At 39.1% G+C, this 16,597-nt stretch overlaps 1 protein-coding gene and 1 non-coding gene across 4 annotated transcripts in view; one reads left to right on the plus strand and one right to left on the minus strand.

Moving 5' to 3' along the window:
• The window catches only part of pde4ba (phosphodiesterase 4B, cAMP-specific a), a 629,295-nt gene that overhangs the window by 356,219 nt on the left and 256,479 nt on the right, over nucleotides 1-16,597 (plus strand). The gene's annotated exons all lie outside the window — the stretch shown is intronic.
• Nucleotides 12,973-13,079, minus strand: LOC140480178 (U6 spliceosomal RNA). The gene has a single exon (XR_011961202.1). It is a non-coding gene; the product is annotated as a U6 spliceosomal RNA (small nuclear RNA).

Genomic DNA, 16,597 nt, shown 5'->3' on the forward strand with positions numbered 1-16,597 from the left:
ATCCACACACGAACTGATGAGTATACAATGATATTGTAATTTACAGCATGAACAGGAAGTGTGATAACTTGCTAAAAATGCTTTAGATTTTAGGAATAGTGCCCAGATTTTATTTTCAACCCACATTTTTATTATAATAAACTATTATAATTACATTTTTTTTGTTTACACAAGGGTGTCACTAGCTGGCTGGCATTTTTTTTAACCCTTCTTTGAGAAGGTGGTGATGAGCTGCCTTGAACTGTAGGTAAACTCACAGTGCCCTTAGGGAGGGAATTCCAGGATTTTGACTTCGTGAAGGAACAGCAATATTATATATTTTGAAGTCAGGATAGTGAGTGGGTTAGAGGGGAATTTCCTGATGGTGGTGTTCCCATGTATCTGCTACTCTATCCTTCTAAATGTAAGTGGTCATGGAGTTGGAAGATGCTATCTAAGAATCTTTGGTAAACTTCTGTTGTGCATCTTGGAGGCAGCAGCAGCAGTGCATACTGAGCATCAGTGGTTGAGGAGGTGGTGCTTATCAAGTGGACTGCTTTGTCCTGGATGGTGTCAAGCTTCTGAAGTGTTGTTCGAGCTGCACCAATTCATGCAAATGGGGAATATTCTATCACACTCCTGACTTGTGCCTTGTAAATGGTGGATAGGCTTTCAGGAGTCAGAAGGTGAGAAACTCGCTGCAGTATACCAAGCTTCGGACTTCCCCTTGTAGCCACAGCATTTATGTGGTGAGTCCAATTGTATTTCTGATCAATGGTAACCCCAAGTATGTTGATAGTGGGGATCAGTGAAGGTAACACCATTGAATGTCTAGGTGCAGTAGGTAGATTTTTTTTGAGAAGGTCATTGCTTGGCATTTGTGTGGTGCGAATGTTCCTCACCACTTGTCAGCCCAAGCCTGGATATTTTCCAGCTTGTGTTGCATTTGAACATGAACTGCTTCAGTATCTGTGGAGTTGTGAATGTTACTGGACATTGGTGGAATAATTGGTGAACATCACACTTCTGACTTTATGATGGAGGGAAGATCAATGATGAAGCAGCTGAAGATGGTTGGGTTCAGGACACTACCCTGAGCAACTCCTGCAGAGATGTCCTGGAGCTGAGATGACTGACCTCCAACAACCATTGTCCTTTGTGCCCACTATGACTCCAACCAGCAGAGAGTGGCCGTCTGGAAATCACAAATTTCTTTTTCTCTATGTCTGAGAAGCCCCAGAATTTTCTGGTCTGGATGCAGGGCATTTGCAAGAATGTTAGGTATTCTTGGTTAAAACTTCAGCCCTGTGTGCTGTCCGCAACAATTAGCTTTTTAAAAAAGACTATTATGTGTTGTATTAATAATAAAATCTGCATTGATAATGCCCTTTTTATTTCACATGAAAAATTAGAATATGATACTAATTGTACATTCTCAATGTTTGAAGCTTTCACAGAAATGTTTATAATGGGTAAAATGGTTCATGTGATGTAATACTATGTATTCCTGCAATGATTACTGGATACTTTTAGGCACCATTAACACAATCAATAGTCATTGAGATAGAAGGAGGAACACAACAACGTGAACTTTTGGTCAAGACTGCAATGTAAATATCTGGAATAATATATGTTCATAAATATGTGGGCATTCTGTAAGACTGTCAGAATATGTGGATGTAGACCTTTCATATGGGATCACTGACCATAATTCCTGCTGAATACAAGACACTTCCTGCTTCCACTGTTCAACAAACAAGTAATGGCTGAATCAAAGCTGGAGGTGAACTCAATGGGTTTTATTTTTTGTTTGGAGTGTTGGCCTTCAACTGTTCATCCACAGGATAAATGTTTTTGAGTATACTCAAAATACCAGAGAATAAACAGGGCTGGGACCTCTGTTCATTCCAAACATCTTAATCCTGTGTTACACTACAGTACATATAAATATTGTGGCACAGGAGCAGGTCAGAGGCTAAGAATTCTGCAACAATTAATTTTTAAGTCCTGACTCACCGAAGCCTATATACCATCGACAAAGCAGAAGTGTATTGGAATATTCTCCAAGGGTGTGACCACGACACACTCAGTTCAACGACATCCAGGATAAAGCTGCTGCTTGATTGACACCCTATCCACCACCTTCAACTTCACTCCGTTCACTATTTCATGCATAGTGTCAGCAGTGCACATCATCTTATGTTCTTGCAGTTACTCTCCATGGGTCCTTTGACATCATCTTCCAAGCCTGTGACTCCCACCAACTGGAAGGACAAGGATAGCAAATTAATAAAGATCTGTTACAATTTCCCCTCCAAGCCACAGACAATTTTGCTTGGAACTATGTTGCCAATCCTTCATTGTTGCTGATTTGATATTATGGAATTCCCTTCCTAACAGCATTGTATGTGTACCTGCCACATCCATGGACTAGAGCAATTCAAGAAGGCAGTTCACTACCACCTCCTCAAGGGCAGCTGTGGATGGGACAATAAGTGCTGGCCTAGTCAGTGATGTCCATATCCTGTCAATGAATAAATAAAAAAGATTATGACCTTTTACCTGTTCCTTTTGATACAGCTGCAGTAACTACAGAATGTGCCAAGGCATACTCTTTCATTCTGCCAGGTGTCAGCCAAGTAAAGAATATCCTACAGTCCCATCTGGTGTACTGATTGAAAGTGGCAGTACTTAAAGCTTTGAGAAAGCAATGAAAACTGTAATTAGAATGGCATTCCACAACTTCATGCCATAATTGTTTCTATCTAGTAGAATCACAGGCAACACACAGAGATGTGGCACAAACAGTCAAATATGATAAATATTTGGAACCAAGTAAAAACATAAAGCATGCCACAAATGTTGAATATGATCTTCATAAACACAGATTTGTTCATTTTATTACCTTCTTTGTCTATAGAATACAATTTTTATTCATTCCCATTTCCTCCCCACTCCTGCAAGTAAATGTTTGAGCGCTGGACTGGATTTTAAATACCATTGTCATCATTACGTGAAAAGTGGACTTGTCACCTCTAGTAAGATGTCCCAAAAAGTGCGTGTAGTCATGGCATGGTGGTTTTCAGAGACCTGTTCTTGTACCACATGACAAGGAGTATCCATATCAGTGAACTGAAAGCAAAAGGAGTCATTACTTCCCACTCCAAACTTACAAATAATTTATAGGTCTTTCAAAGAATGTTATGTAATTATATTCTTTTTTTCACTCTAAAATATTTTGAACTTCATATCATATTGTTTTCATGGAGAATCCCAGCCTTTCAAATCTAGGTAAACTTTCTGTTAGCTGCAAGAACACAGATTATGATTTGATTTCCTCATGGCCTTTAGCTATTAGAATTCTCCTATTCCTCCATGTCTCATTTTAATCTTAAAAAGAAAGACACACTTTGAATTTAAATTTAAAATATCAAATGAATGTATTTTGTGAATGATTAGCAATCAGGTAATTAACAATCATAGTTATATTTTCAGGAATAATCTTCCTATTTAAATCTCAACAAACAAAATAATCAAAAGCTTGCAACTCTATCAATTAAGCTAATCTGTTGTAAATATCTTTTCAGTAATAGTGATGCAGAACCTCCACACTGAGTTGAAATATTTTTATGCCAATGGAAAGATAATTATGCCTACCAATGGTCTAGACATATTTATGTACAAATCTCTAGGCTAAACTGAATTCCATGTCTTTTAGCATTGAGAAGACTGATTTTAACTGGGAGCAATCTTTAGTAGTACTTTGAAATTAGAACATGATCTTTAAAAATACATTTCTGCTGAAGGTGGTCAGGGGACAGATGAGAGGGACAATGTCTGATTCAGTCAGTTGACTTTCAGGTGACATAATTGCATATCTCCATTTTTGTGCCACTTTGAAAAAATGCATAATGTCACAAATGTAAAAAATAGCATTGAAACAAAAGGAAAAATGACATTGTTTTATTGAATTCATCTTAAAAACATCTTCCATGAAATAAAAGATGACCAGGAAAAAGATCAGAACTATCATTTTCTTTACTGGAGTGCTATGAAAATGGAGCTGGCATTGTGTGACCTTGCGTACCCCCTGGATTGTGGTTTATGCTGGTTTAAGTTTAATGTCTTGAATAGCACGGCCAAGGTACACGTCATCTTCTGATTCTTGTTCTCCACATCACCCAAACAGAATCATATCTTCACTGTCAAAAATTGCAGAATGGCAACTAACCTATAATAATGCATTCTGATTGAAGGGATCACTACTTTGAAATCTTACCACTGATCTAGCATTCCTCTAGGAATTAGATGCATATAATGGAAATATACACAGCTTTCCTACGATGCAGACAGCATATTCCACAAATGCTCAACTTTCTTTAACTTACTGAATCTTGTTGCAGGAGAATATGATCCAAAATGTGCTGAGTAGCCAGCCGCAGGAGGGGCATCTCTAATATGAAATATCTCATGCCATATGTAGATCAGGTATTTAAATGGAACTGTGCTTATACTCTAGGAATTGGTGAGATCAATGGCATGTACGGAAGGCAGTGGTGAACTTTCCCTGTGTTAGTCAGCAATCCTGGGGATGAATAAATTGCTACAGAGCCAATACAATCTCAACCCGCATGGCACAATTGAAATGTTGGTAATTTTCTGACACACCCACCACTCTGTTCATCTCTGCTTGAGTTCATAGAGAAAGAATTTCAGGATATCAGGTTGGATTTGATATAATTTTGTTTTTATCTCCTCTGTCTCAATACAATGTAGCCAGCTCTAGTGACCCAAAGTGGATCTACACAGTGGCACTAGAAGCAAAAATATTCTCCAAAACTAAGCCCACTCGGCTGGTACAGGTGCTAGAGGTTTCCATCCCATACCAAGGAGCATAGCATTTTATCACTAATAGGCAAAGAAAATCTTCACCCCAAATTGCTATTTTTTTTCAAACATCATACAAGATACTCGCTTGTCTCCAAAAAGACCTTACTGCTTGGTTACCATTGCTTATTTCTTTTTCTGATTGCTGACCTTATTGATTCACACACTGCCTTCAATATAATTGGGAACTAAATTGAATAGATCCAAAAACAAGAACAGGAATCAAAATATATGATTAATCTGCACCTGTTGATTGAAATGCAGGCAGCAAGCCAACTTCATGCTGCCTGCTTATTATAATGATTTCTGCATGGAGCTTGTACAAAACCTGCTGTTTGGCTGAAAGCGAGTTTCTAACTGTAATGTCTTAGCACCAGTTAAAGCTAGCCCACATCCCTTATATGGAAAGGGCATTTTAGCTGGAGCAGGCTACTGCTTCTGGTAACTTGAGGTATTTGCTATCTCTGCTAATATGTAATTTTGGATAAGAGATTTTCATGCAGTTCCATGCCCCCAGTCCTCCTTTGTATCTGTTTTATCTTGGGCTATCAAATAATTAGTGGCAGAGGATACATCAAAGTAGAGTATCTACAGAAGCGATATTGTTCTTATGTGATCAGGTGTATTGTATAATAGCAATAAGTACATTTGGTTAAATGTAATTACTATAGCCTTAGGAGACTGGTGCAATCTCATCTGCTCTTTCCAAAAGCTAGAGCAGAATTACTAGTTCTACCCACAGACTGTGTATAGCATAAGTATAATGAGTGGAGCCAATGCACCAAAATTTTGAATAAAAGCAAAGTACTATACATGCTGGAAATTGGAAACAAATTCAGAATGCTGTAGAAACTCAGCATGTCTGGCAGCATCTCTGGTGAGAGAAAAAGTTGATGTTCAAGTCTGATATAGGTCTTCTTTAGAACTGTGATTTGTAGAAGTGGGCTGTGTGGAGTTGGGTTCTATGAGGTGGGAAGCTATGGAGGGGAGATCTTCAAAAAAAGATGAGATCCATGACAGTCTTAGAAACTACAACCTAATGTTCGATGGTGGTGTCATGATCCATAGGTAGGTGGGAAGATATACTGGATTAGTGGTGCTGGAAGAGCACAGCAGTTCAGGCAGCATCCAACGAGCAGCGAAATCGACGTTTCGGGCAAGAGCCTTTTGCCCGAAACGTCGATTTCGCTGCTTGTTGGATGCTGCCTGAACTGCTGTGCTCTTCTAGCACCACTAATCCAGTGTATGGTTTTCAGCATCTGCAGTCATTGTTTTTACCAGGTGGGAAGATATGTCTGAGAATTGGGGCTCAGCTTCTGCCAAGTAGTAATCAACTTGCCAGATGATAATGACAGAATCCTTATTGGCAGATTTGTAAGGTTCGGGTTCGACCTAAAGGAAAGGGGTGCAAAAACTTCAGAAGGAGACGAGCAGGGAAATTAAGGCAACCAATTTTGTGCTTTAGGGAGAGGCTGATTAGGCTGGGGCTGTTTTCCCTGGAATGTTGGAGGCCGAGGGATGACCTTATAGACTTTTTATAAAGTCAAGAGGGGCATAGATAGGGTAAATAGACAAGTTATTTTCCCTGGGGTGGGGGGAGTCTAGTGGGAGAACTAGAGGGCATAGGTTTAGGGTGAGGGGGGAAAGATTTGAAAGGGAGCTAAGGAACAACTTTTTCATGCAAAGGGTAGTGTGTGTATGGAATAAGCTACCAGAGGAAGTAATGGAGGCTGGTACAATTACAACATTTTAAAAGGGATCTGGATGGGTACCTGAGTAAGTAGGGTTAAAAGGGATGTGGGCCAAGTGCTGGGAAATGGGACTAGATTAATTTAGGATATCTGGTCAGCATGGACAGGTCGGACCAAAAAGGTCTGTTTCTGTGCTATGACTCTACATCAGTAGATCTCTATTAAGAGAATCAGGTGTGCCCAACAAGCCAGAGGAAGAGCCCAGATGGAGAGAATTAGAGATGGATGAAACTATCTGCGCAGTTAGTAGAGGACTCTTATCCAAAGAAATGGGCACAGAAGTGAAGACAGCAGAAATGTTCAACATTTCATGCCCAAAATTCATTAAGGTAGAGGACAAAAGGGCTAAAGCCAAGTCATTTGCTGACCACAGATCATTCAACATCACAGAGGGGAAGATCAAAAGGTGTGGTGAATGCACAACAAGAGGTGGGATTAGATGAAGGCATAGAGTTGGATGAAAGGGGAAAGGTAGAAGGATCTAGAGGGATTTCAGTACCCTTGAGTTTTTGAAGGTTACATTTCAGATCAGAGTTGATAGTCCTAGAAACTACAACCTAATGTTCCATGGTGGTGTCATGATCCAGGGGTCGATGGGAAGTTATGTCTGAGTGTTAGAGTTTAATGTTAACTCTGTTTCTCTCTCCACTAATGCTGCTAGACCTGCTAAGTTTATCTTGCATTCAGTGTTTGTAACATGAATTTTAACCCCTGCTGAACTATTATTTTATATAACTCCATCCATGTAACATTTTCCCATAGTTAACCCAATATGTAGTCATGTATTTAACAATATTATGTTTAACACTACCCATCTTCCCAACTCCTCCCAGTGGAGTCTGACCTGACAACTCTGGGCATCTTTTTCACAGAATGCACACTCTGCAGAATTTGAAAAATAATGGGTCTATTGCTTGAGGTCTGTTTTCCCCTAGCTCTGATCTGTGGATCATTTCTCCACTGGAGGATCTATTATCTCTCAGCTATCCTTCCAAGAGGAGATCATTCTTTGTAGATATTGCTGGCCCGTTACCTTACATGTAGGTATGGAAATGTACAGCACGGATAGATTTTTACTTTTGAATTCCTCCCACCGATGCCTCGCTAACTTTGCTTGAAGTCACTATTTTTTGTCACGGTAATATTCACCATCTATTTCCATTCTATTGACCAGCAGCAACTTACTATGTTCCCATTATATATGGATATAAGTTCAGCTTGAGTTTTTTTGTTTACGTTGGAATGCTGACAAAAAGCACAAAGGTAAGATAAATATGTGCACACACTGACACACAAATATAAATTAATATGCATGTCATCATACCAAAAAGTACTTTTTTAGAAATTTATCTTTCTAGACTGATCATTCACAAAGCCTGGTTTTGTTCTTGTATGTAGCCAGTGGTACTTTTAGTAGTAGTATTTGATATAATTGCATATAGTATTCTCAGTTTCTTCACCAAATCCATTGTATTTAATAGGTGTTTAACTACAACATTATTTACTTAGTTGTCTTTGATCTGTGACATGTTCACTTCTGCTTTTTGCTACAAAATGTATATTTGTACAAAATTAAGATTTTCAGTACACTTTTCCGTTCACGTTAACATCAGAGAGAACCCACAAAAAGAAAAGACGAGTTCAACAAAAATATTCTGTCCAGATGCCCTGCTTCAGCAAATATTTGTGAACCCTTTCCTGCAAATCTGGCATTTTTCCTGGGAATAACCCAAGCAATTATTTAATAAATGAACAACACAATACATTATCAGAAATAACAACACATTACACCATAGTGGTCTTATAGTGTTTAATTTTCAGATTTAAATTAGGGCAAACTGAAATAGCCTTTTCTTTTTAAGAACTAACAGTAATGTTTCAATTCTATAGATAAATAGCAGATCTTCAATCCATAGTTCTAGTTACACCTTTCTCATGTAGCTTTCCCAGGTGGACTGACAGATGATAGATCTCAAAACCTTCCTTTCTAAGGAGAATTTTCTTATTGTGTCAGAACTATAAAGACAAAAAATGGAAAATGTCTAGGCCGATTAGCCTAACCTCGGTTGTAGGTTAAATTCTAGAATTTATCTTTAAGAATGAGACTTCTAAATTCTTGGCAGCACAGGGTCAGATTAGGAAAAGTCAGCATGGATTTAGTAAGGGGAAGTTGTGCCTGACAAACTTGTTAGAATTCTTTGAAGAGGTAACAAGTAGGTGAGATCAGGGAAGCCCAGTGGATGTGATCTACCTAGACTTCCAAAAGGCCTTTGATAAGGTGCCTCACAAGAGGCTGTTGAGTAAGGTGAGGACCCATGGTGTTTGAGGTGAGCTGCTGGCATGGATTGAGGATTGGCTGTCCGCCAGAAGGCAGAGAGTTAGGATAAAAGGTTCTTGTTTTTTTGGAATGGCAGCTAGTGACCAGTGGTGTCCTGCAGGATTCAGTGTTGGGGCCTCAGCTGTCCACTTTATATATTAATGATCTGGATGAAGGGACTGGGGGCATTCTGGCGAAGTTCGGCGATGATACGAAATTGGATGGATAGGCAGGTAGTTCTGGGGATGTGAGGAGGCTGCAGAAAGATTTAGACAGTTTAGGAGAGTGGTCCAAGAAATGGCTGATGAAATTCAACGTGAGCAAATGTGAGGTCCTGCACTTTGGTAAAAAGAATACAGACATGGTTTATTTTCTAAACAGTGAGAAAATTCATAAAGCTAAAGTACAAAGAGATCTGGAAGTGCTAGTCCAGGATTCTCTAAAGGTTGACTTGAAGGCTGAGTCCATGGTTAAGAAAGCAAATGTAATGTCACTTATCTCAAGAGGGTTGGAATGTAAAAGCAGCAATGTGCTACTGAGACTTTATAAAGCTTTGGTTAGGCCCCATTCAGAATACCGTGTCCAATTTTGGGCCCCACACCTCAGAAAGGACATACTGGCACCGGCGTGTGTCCAGCGGAGATTCACATGGATGATCCCTGGAATGGTAGGCCTAACGTACGATGAATGGCTGAGGATCCTGGGATTGTATTCATAAGAGTTCAGAAGGTTGAGGGACGATCTCATAGAAACTTACAAGATAATTCATGGTTTAGAAAGGGTGGATACTGGGAATTTGTTTTCATCAGGCAGGGATACTAGAACCCGTGGGTACAGCCTTAGAATTAGAGGAGGTCAATTTAAAATAGAAATGAGACATTTCTTCAGCCAGGGTGTGGTGGGCCTGTGGAATTCATTGCCACAGAGTGCAGTGGAGGCTGGAACATTGAATGTCTTCAAGGCAGAGATTGATAAATTCTTGATGTCGTAAGGATTTAAGGGCTATGGGGAGAGTGTGGGTAAGTGGAATTGAAATGCCCATCAGACATGATTAAATGGCGGAGTGGACTCAATGGGCTGAATGGCCTTACTTCCAATCCTGTCTTATGGCCTAAATCAGTTCAACTTTAGGGAAGCAGTACTGTTTCCATATGCTGCAATAATGCACTAAATTTAAACTCGTTTTTAAAAAAACTGCAGAATATTAGTAAAATATGTACTGATCTGGAATCAAAGCCTCCAGTGTATCTATGCAACTATTGGTATTTCAAAGCAACACTGTATAAATTTGCACTTTATCCCCAACAGACTGGAGGATGAACCAGCTGCCTTAGCAAATGAGTAGACGGTAATGGAAATCAAGAGGTTTATCACTTTGATACAGCAACTATCCTAGCCTATTACTAATTGCATTTTGAATTTTCTTTCATGTATTTCCCTTTTCTGAGCTGCTTATTCCAAACATTCATTTTTAAGCAATATGTTTTAATTTACTTCTCATTAATTTTATTATACCTTGTGCTCCTGGAGTAAGACATTTTCAAAGGGAAAAACTTGGGATTCATGTCATTTGTATTTTATATAGATGGAAGATTTACATACATACTAATTAGGTAATCTCCTGTTTTTATAAGATGTACTCTACCTTTCTGTCTCATTACAGTGGACTGCATTGGTACTGCCTGTTGTCCCATTCAGCATCAAGTCTTGCATGAATAATTTCCTTCAGCGTAGAAATTGAGAGACTTAGATTTTGACCATTGTCAGATTTCAGATGGCAGAACAGGAGACCCAGTCAATTTTGAACCTCATGCCTTCATACCATAGGGACAACAGATTGCAGAAGGTAAAGAAGCATCTTGGGCAACCACAATATCAGAACTACCCCTGACAATTAAAACTAATCTCTTTCATTGGACCACCAATGGCTGCTGTTTTGTTCATTGTTTCATTGGTTTACTAAAATGGCTTCAGATTTCACTATCTTTAAATCCTCATGTGATCCTCAGCTGTATCTCTACCATATGTTACACAAGCTTGTCCATTTTATTACATGTATTTTTGAATCTAATAAGATATTTACATTCAGGATTAATTACAAATGTAAATTGCTGTTGCATTTCTCTCTAAACAATATAATTCAATCCATCATCTTCTCTGTTTCTATTCTATCATTTTTAATGACCGGAATTGAACACCAGATGTGGAATCTTGGAGGGACTTGAACAATATGGACTGTGTTGAGAAATGTGACATAAGTCCATTGCTTATCTCAATAGGGAGCAAGTCTTGTAGGCAAGTTCTGTTTGATGCAAGGTTTATTTTATGAAATGCAAGTTGACTGTTAAGGCAGATTACCTCTTGCTAGTGACCTACTACCTGCACATCTCATCCAATTAATAAGCAGCTCTCCATCCTACCATCTGTCACAAGCAAACGAGAAGCTGTGAAGTTTTGACATAAAAGTGAGAGGGGATGCCAGTCACTTGAGTTTGCTGTTTGCTCCACAGGATATCTATGCTGCTGGACACCAGGTACCGACATCTCAGGGCACATTCCAAGAGCACCTGCCCCATCACTCTACATTCATGAATATATACCAGCCTTTAAGTACTCTTATGGCACATTTACGATTTGCTTACAGGACACCTGTGCACTTCATTGGCTGAACTGGTGTTTATTATTGTAATGCTGCAACAAAGACACTTTGTGCTCATGAACTGGACCAGGCTGCATCTCCTGACTGAGCTTTTGCTGTCATAGTACTCACTCATTCTGAGTCTTTGTGAATGCGTGCAGCATCCCTATCTTACTTTTTTGCAACTTGTCCCTTAGCTATGGATACCAGTCCCATAGTACTGCCTCATTGAGAAGTGAGCAAAAGTGAGGACTGCAGATGCCATTCTTGATGAAGGGCTTTTGCCTGAAACATCGATTTTCCTGCTCCTCGGATACTGCCTGACCTGCTGTGATTTTCCAGCACCACTCTGATCTCATTGAGAAGTGAGTATAGTATCTAAAATAGTGAACGTAAGGCAGCAGTGACAAGATGGTGGGATTTGTACACAGAGGGGAGGAAGGTCATTGGCATTCTTCATTGTTAGTCATCCTCCAAGAGGTTGAGACTGCACTGACCTGGTGCGACCTTGAATAAGATGTTCTTGTGTTGTGGAATCCACTGCTGCTCCTAGGAGAAGATGGTGAAGTACTTGCCACCAAAGCGGGGTTCCAAATTTCCTCTGTCCGCCATGTATGGGGCAAATTTCAGGAACCGGGCAGCTCTGGGCTAACAGCTCTTGCCTGTTTGCACAACCTTTTAAAGGTCTTTTAAAGATGACACCACACCTTTTCTGAGATGTTTGAGCAAAGGCAAGTTGTTCCAGGCTTAGCATATGTTCCAAAATATAGCAAAAGGGCCAAAGTGGGGTAATCTAGGAGGTAAGATGCTGCAAAAGATCTTGCTGGGCCTTGCAGAGAGAAACTGATCAGAAAAAACTGTTGACACTCTGGCAAATAAAGTGAGATTTAACCCCATATTCCAAAAGTGGTGGAACTGATTTGTTTTAAAGCTTTTATAAAACATAGCTTTCTTCTATAACGTTCTGGCTTTGTATCCTACATTTTATTAACTACTTTTGATTGCTTTGACCCATCGACTAGATAAGACAAGTTATTATCCATGGACTCCATTCTCATGCTTAATGTCACAAAGTTGTTTTCTCTGACATGTAATGATTCACAAAGTTTACGTTAAGTTTCACTTGTATTAGACCTGTCCAATTACTAAAGCTCAATCTTTCTGAAATTTTTAACACAGCCAATAATGATTTCCCTATTGTAACCTTATTTGGAAGTTTTAATTCAGTTGATTTTGACATCCATTATATTTGTATAGACTAGTAAAAATAGGACCAAGATCTCTTGGGCACTTAGTGCTGTTATTACATACCTCTGGTACAGGTGGGGCTATAATCTGGGCTAACTGGCTCACAGATAGGGACTACCACTGCATCTCACAAGCCTCTAAAAATCATTTCTTTAATGTTATAATGCTTCATAAATCTGTGTGTCATTCTTACACGGGGTCATGCTAATCCTGTCTGTATCATTCCAGTTTTTAGTGTATGTGCTGTCAAAACAAGCAGAATATGCTTTCTTCTTCTTTCAACAATGTTCAGCTGTAACAAGTCTACTAGTGCTATTTAAAGAAATTGTGAATTATCTACAGGTTAGTTGTTTGAATTATCATTCCCCAGGCTTGGTACTATCTCATTCTTTGAAGTTTCAAAAGTTGATTGTATTTGTTGCTTCTCTTGAGTCATTATGAAGCTTGTTTTACATTCAGTGAATTACTTTTGAATATAGTCTCTGTGGTACTGCAGGAAAGTCAACAGCCAATTTGTACGCAACAATGGGTCAATGGCCAGATAATCTGTTTATTGAATGTCGATTAATATTAGTCAGGTCACTGGGGAACCTGCCAATTCTGGCTCTTATTCTGCCTCAACAGTGTCATGGGATGTTTTATATCCACAAAGATGCTAAACAAGTATAAGACTATCAAATTTCAGCTGCCTCAAAAGTTTTTTAAGAAAAGTGATGCCCAGTGACTCATCGATGGTCATTTTAAATCTCTCACAAACCACTGATTTTTGACTTCCTTAATTAATGGATGTTAAGGCTAATCACAATACCTCTCCTACTACCTGTCAAAGATTATCCCAGCGGACTGATTGCCTGATTTCTTTGTTTCTGTGTTGAACACTGGGCAGAAAATGCACCAGTTGCACCACTGGAGGAGCTCCATCTGATGTATCATCCATTAAGCTGTTTTTGAATCTTAATTATTTAAAGCATAAATCATTGGCCTATGTTTTCTGTTGGGTTAAGGTTATTCCTTATTAACCCATACATTTATTCGAGCATGGTTGGGAGCTGTACTCGGGGATCCTGCAGAATTTCCATTGTGGCAAACTCCAAAAGAATTACCCTGGAAATTGAATTTTCTGCTGGCAAATTCCTCTGTGCTTTTCAGTCAGAAATTCGAAAGGTCCAATGAAATTAGGTAAAATAGTTACTTAGGAGCAGTTAGACTATTAAATAGTTCCCGAATGTCCATGAAATTTCCCTCCCTCACACCCCAACCATTTAAGTCCCTCAGACCCTGACCTGTCTTTTCCGCTGATGCCACCCCTGCTACTGCTCAAAATCCTAAATCAACTGAACTCCTCACCCAATTCATACCCCTCCCCCAACCTACAGGACCTGCCCTGAACCAATCTGATCCCTCTTAGACCAACCTGATTGCCCACAGCTGGACCCAAACCCTCTGATCTGACACAAGCCCTGCAGGACCTATTTTTCTCCCACCTGCTGTGACCTATGCTAAACATTTTAACACTTGACAGATGTCACCCTTGTACCATCCTCATTTGGCATCCTACTTATCTGTCACCCTATACCTCCCATCCATCAAGCATGCTCCCCTTCCAGTGCCATAACATTGCATTTACCTTTATGTATTTAAGGTCAGCTGTCAAAGTGGGTTGTCAGGACCTTTTTACATTTCAGAATATGGCAGCTGACTGACTGCTGTGGAAAGGTGACATGGTATGCTTCATCTGATAGCTCTGCACTACAAAAGAATTGTCAGAATCAAAGTATAGATCCACATTTCTGTGGGACCCCTGAGCAGAAACTGGTCTCAGAAATGACCAGCTCCCTCCTTTCTTTTTTACCAAAAAGGGCTGGAGTTGCAATCTGTGTAAGCTTGCCATTCCTCAGAATATCCAATCCATTATTGCAACTAAAAGAATCAATCAATTGATAATCCTCTACCAACACCCAAACTCAACAGATACTACCAATGTGTAAGAGTGATACATAATAACTACCGATCGTTATTCAATAAAGCATTGCAGATGATTTCAGAAGGCAAATGGAGTGTCAAGATTTATCCTATGTCCTTTTTATTAGTGTTTTTACAGGTTGTGTTACCTACAACAGACCTCATCTTATTCAGAAAATCATTCAATTAAGATTTGTCAGATAATATGAAAAAGAATTTGAGACATCAGTCATGTGCAACGCAGACAAATGAGATCCTGCATATTGCTCAGAAGAACTTTGAAGGACAATACAAAATAAGTGGTACAATTCTAAGAAGGTACAGGAGCAGAGGAATCTGAGTGTATTTGTGCATAGATCATTGAAGATGGCAGGACAGGTGGTGAGAACAGTTAAAGAATAGTGTGTTCTTGGCTTTATTAATAGGATCTTAGAGTACAATAGCAATGATCTGATGTTGAATTTTTAGAAGACACTTGTTAGATCTCAGCTAGAGTATTGTGTGTACACCTGGGGGTACCACAGTATCAGAACGATGTGCTCTCCAATGCATTCACATCAATTATGAGGCTCTATTGAAGGAAGTGGCACTGTTTCCCTGAAGAGAAGGCTGAGAGGATGTTTGCTAGAGATTTTCAAAATAATGAGTAGGCTGCATGGAGTATATCAGGAGAAGCTGTTCTCACTCATTTAAAAAAAAATGAGGGGGCCTAGATTTAAAGTGATGTGCAAATGAAATCAGCATAATTAGGAAAAAAAGTCTTTCACATTGTGAGTAGTTAAGGTATGGAATGCCATACCTGGAAAGCTAGTAGAAGTAGATTCAATTGAGGCATTCAAGATGGATTTTGTTTCTGATTTACAGCATCTGCTGTTCTTTACATTTTTATTCAAGATGGATGATTACTTGGATAAAAAAGCTGTCCAGGGATATGGGGGAAAAGGCAGGAGGAGTTAGAATCAGTGCAAGGATGATGGGTCAAGTTGCCTTCTTTTGTGCCTTAATAATTCTGTGGATTCAATCTGGCAGTGATAGACATCAGGTGCTTGCCAGAGTACATGTGGATTTGGAGTAAAGACTGTGCAAATAGTTTCCTTTTAAAGGAGATGGAAACTAATAAGCATCTAAAATAGTTTGAACTAAAGAGTTTATTTTAAAGCCATCATTGATGCATTAGCAACACACTTCCATGAAACAACCATGAAAATTTTAAGCTGTGTCCAGCAAACATGTTTAAGGGGGTTGTAAATCCTATAGGGATGTACAGAAATCGTTGGAGCAACATTTTTGATAATATATTTTTATAATGAAAGCAACTATGTTGTTTTTATTCAGCATCACCTTGATGCTGTTGGCCATGGATCTTCTGCCCTATTTTTGCCTTCTCAGTTTCATGATAGTGACCCTCAAGAATCTTTACAATTCAACTCTACACTGGCAAAGCTTCGCAAAATTGCTTGGATTATTTTCACGTATAATACAGAATGTTTATTGATCTTTAAAATCTGATCATTGAAATTGTTCTTAAAGGTATGCAGAAAAAAATGACAAGTATAACATTGAAAATAACGTTGCGTAATTTCTACTGCAATACGTTCTACTTGGAAAATAATATGCAAAATAACTTTAAGGTGAATGGACTTTTTGAGAAAAAATAACTACAAGAGATACCATTTTCCTTTTGTGTGGATTAACAATTTCCAGCTCAAACTGTTAGATACCCTGTAGTGCAACTCAGTAGGCACAGGGATATGTTGAGTAAACCGCATGTGACATGAGACACGCTTGCTGTGCTACTTTTATACTTCTGGTTAG

The sequence above is a fragment of the Chiloscyllium punctatum genome, chromosome 7 (genome assembly GCF_047496795.1).
Source record: "Chiloscyllium punctatum isolate Juve2018m chromosome 7, sChiPun1.3, whole genome shotgun sequence".
NCBI classification, from domain to species: Eukaryota; Metazoa; Chordata; class Chondrichthyes; order Orectolobiformes; family Hemiscylliidae; genus Chiloscyllium; species Chiloscyllium punctatum.